Source organism: Echinops telfairi, unplaced genomic scaffold (genome assembly GCF_000313985.2).
Source record: "Echinops telfairi isolate 266 unplaced genomic scaffold, ASM31398v2 ScPeMD7_7424;HRSCAF=8462, whole genome shotgun sequence".
Taxonomy (NCBI): Eukaryota; Metazoa; Chordata; class Mammalia; order Afrosoricida; family Tenrecidae; genus Echinops; species Echinops telfairi.
In genome coordinates, this window is record NW_022111324.1 from 32,409,869 (window position 1) to 32,413,962 (window position 4,094).

At 40.9% G+C, this 4,094-nt stretch overlaps 1 non-coding gene across 1 annotated transcript; it reads left to right on the forward strand.

The window, feature by feature from the left end:
• Window positions 1–3,313: 3,313 nt before the first annotated feature.
• Window positions 3,314–3,475, forward strand: LOC115872510. The gene has a single exon (XR_004047908.1). It is a non-coding gene; the product is annotated as a U1 spliceosomal RNA (small nuclear RNA).
• The last annotated feature ends 619 nt before the right edge of the window (window positions 3,476–4,094 follow it).

The following is a 4,094-nucleotide window of genomic DNA, read 5'->3' on the forward strand; positions in this document are numbered from 1 at the left end:
TCCATGCTGTAGAAGTACCACTGTGTGCTTTTACATCCATCTGCTATAGCATATCTTTGTTACTTCATGCATTTGGTAATTATAAATAAAACTACTATAAAACTACAGTTGCAGATTTCTGTGGCATAAGCTTTCAACACAATTGGATTAATCACTAAGAGCATGACTACTGTATCAATGGAAGATTGTGTTTATTTTATAAGAAACTGTCTAAATTTATTCCAAACAGATGTACTGTTTTGCATTACCATTAGAGAGAAATGATAGTTCATGTTGTTCTATATCAGCACAAGAGTTTGCTTAATGTCAGTAAGTCTCCTCCTTCAGAATCATCCATTTTAATTGTGGTGTAGTGGCATCCCATTATCATGATAATGGCCTTTTTCCATTTCGTAGAGTCTAATGTTATCAACTCACTACTTCATGATCATTTCCATTTTAGTTTAATTTTCCTTGTCCTTTTTCTTTAAGATTTAGTTTTCTACCAATTATTATCTCAGTAGTTTCAATTTTTTGGAAGTGTAATTCTCATGAGTAGTCGGCCACCATTAAAAATGTAAATGTTCTATAATGACGGGAAAAAAAAGTATGACATGCACTGTCTTTGTGCTTCGAGTACTAGAACCCCTGTGTAATTTTCCAAATATATCTTTAAAATTTGCTATACTTGAAATTTAAGCTCTATTTTCACAATGATTTATTAGTTAAGCAAATAATTTTAAGTATTCTGATATAACAGTTATTTCCCCAGTAAAATTAAAGGTGACTTTTTGGATCATATCTATACTCAGGCTCATTATACACCCACCTTTACGTTACATGAATTGTCTTTGTTTCCTAAACAAATCAGTTCAATTATCATAATTCAATTTAGATCATTCTGGGATCTTTTGTGAATATTTTAATTTCTAGAGAGACCATTGAAATAGCAGGAGTCTAGAATGTTTTCCTAGAAAGTCAATTGGCGATATAAAAGGTGCACATAGAAAGAAAATATAATGCAAGTTAAATTTGAGTGAGTCATTTAAGCAGGAATTATAAGTTCAAAGAAATTTGAGTATGGTTATAATTTTAGTATCTGCACTTTCCATAATATAGTGAATAAAAATGAAGAAATACTGTCATTCTAACAATAAATTAAAACTGTTGTTGAAAACTAGAATCACAAAAGTGTACTTGCACCCTTTAACCTTAAAATTCCAATTTTATGAAATTAGATCTTATATTTGAACAATAACACCTTTAGAATAACACTATAGTACTTATGTTATCATGACCAATGAGATACTTAACCCCTTGTTCACCTTTTGTATATTTTTCAAATTCTTTTTTAAAAAATCATTTTATTGGGGTTCATACAACTTGTATCACAATCCATACATACATCAATTGTGTAAAGCACACTTATACATTCGTTGCCCTCATCATTCTCAAAACACTTGCTTTCCGCTTAGGCTCCTGGAATCAGCTCCTCATTTTTCTTTTTTTTCCCCCCACTCCCTCCCCGATCCCCCCTCCTTCATGAACCCTTCATTTTTTAAATCATTTTATTAGGGGCTCATACAAATCTTATCACAAGCCATACATATATCAATTGTGTACAGCACATTTGTACATTCATTGCCGTCGTCATTCCCAAAACATCTGCTCTCCACCTAAGCCCCTAGTATCAGCTTCTCATTTTTCCCCTCCCTCCCCGCTTCCCCTCCTTCATGAACCCTTGATAATTTATAAATTATTATTTTGTCGTATCTTTCCCTTTCCGACGTCTCCCCTACCCACTCTTCTGCTCTCTGAAACCTTGATAATTTATAAATTATTATTTTATCATATCTTACACTGCCCGGAGTCTCCCTTCATCCACTTTTCTGCTGCCCATTCCCCAGAGAGGTTATATGTAGATCCTTGTAATCGGTTCCCCCTTTCTACCCTCCATTTCCTTTTCCCTCCCAGTATCGCCACTCTCACCACTGGTCCTGAGGAGTTCATCTGTCCTGGATTCCCTTTGTTTCCAGTTCCCCTCTGAACCACTGTGCATCCTCTGGTCTAACCAGGTTTGTAAGGTAGAATTGTGAACATGTTAGTGGGGAGGGGAAGAAGCATTTAAGAACTAGAGGAAGGTTGTGAGTTTCCTCAATGCTACGCAGCACCCTAATTGACTCATCTCCTCCCCACTACCCCTCTGCAAGGGATGTCCAGTTGTCTACAGATGGCCATTGGTTCCCCATCGTGTGCTCCCCTCATTCATGATGATATGACTTTTTTCCCCTCCCTTTGGTGCTTGATACCTGATCCCCTCGACCCTTCTGATCACACATGCCTGTGTGCTTCTTCCATGTGGGCTTTGCTGCTTCTGGGCTAGATTGCCACTTGTTTACCTTCAAGCCTTTAAGACCCCAGACGCTATATCTCTCATTAGCTGGACATCATCAGCCTTCTTCACCACATTTACTTATGCACACATTCATCTTCAGCGTTTATATGGGCGAGGTGAGCACACAATGATGGTTTCTGTTCTTTGGTTTCTGCTACCTGATCCCTTCAACACCTCGTGATCACACGGGCTTGTGTGATTCTTCCCTGTGGGCCTTGTTGCTTCCGAGATAGATGGCCACTTGTTTACCTTCAAGCCTTTAAGACCCCATACGCTATATCTTTTGATAGCCGGACACCATCAGGTTTCTTCACCACGTTTGCTGATGCACACGTTTGTCTTCAACTATCATGTCAGGAAGGTGGGTATCATGGAATGCTAATTCAGCTGAGCAAAGTGCTTTTGTATTAAGGGAATGCACATGAGGAGGTCCAATATCCACCTGCTACCCTACTGCTAAACCTATAAATATATGCACATAGATCTATTTCCCCCATAATCATAAACATATTTACATATGTACATGTCTGTATTTAGGCCTCTATGTATCCCCTTTGCCTCCTAATCATTTCCTCTATTTCCTTATGCTTTCCTCCTGTCCCACTACCATGCTCAGCCTTCCTTCTGGTTTCAGTAATTCATCTCGGTTACATTGTCCTTGGTTACTCCCTACCAGCCCTCGCATCCCCTCCCTGCTGCTCATTTTGAATCACTTGTCCCTAGGTTGGCCAACACCTCCTCCCTTACCCCAACTCCCACTCTCCCATGTCCCCCCAGGACCGTTGGTCCCATTGTTTTCTTCCCCACATCGTTTATCCAGCCTATCTTATCTAGATAGACCTTCAGAGATAATACTATGCCCATAAAATTGTGGATGTCATTGACAGCACCAAACAAAGTGGCACCTAAGAACATGGCAACCAAGGCAGCAACACCGACAAACTATCCTGGCAGAGGAGATACCATGATCATGAAGGTGGTTTTCCCAGGGCGAGGCTTATCCATTGCACTCCGGATGTGCTGACCCCTGCGATCCCCAAATGTGGGGAACTCGACTGCATAATTAGTGGTAGTGGGGGACTGCATTCGCACTCTCCCCTAATAAAAAAGAAGAAGAAAAAGCCACTGACATACAAAATCTAAAAGAGAAAAATTTTAAAAATTTAAAAAGAAAGAAATAAATGTCTGTTAATAGTTTAAGGTCTGTTTGTTGACCTTTAGGAGTGTTTTCCGGAAGAGTCTGATGGGATGTCGAACCGTGACCCCAAAGTCCATCCTTGATACTCCCTCAGGACCTCCTTGCTCTGCTTCCCCTGCCGCTCTTTTGCATGCCCCGAGTTTTGTCTCAGTGTGGTGAGGTCAGCTCAGTCACACATCCCACATTGTCTCTGGTGCTGTCCCATGTAGGGCCATGGGTCAGTGCAGGATGTCGCATCTCGCAGTGGGGCCAGCCATATGGTCCTCTCTGTGCATTGGCCGCTCTGAGCTGGACTATTGTCCTTTGAGCTTGGTGGGCCCTGGTATGCTCCACTCCCTTCCTCCCCCTTCATTTGCTTCAGCTTCCTTCTGGTTATGGTTGGTCAGTTCCTTTCCCTCACCAGACGATCTATTTTCATTGTCTGTGGCACTCCCTTCCATGGTGGGGGTCAGGCTCATTCTGGTTGGGGCTAGGCATATGTTCAGTATTTTTGTGGAGTCCTCCACTCCTTACGTTGCCCTC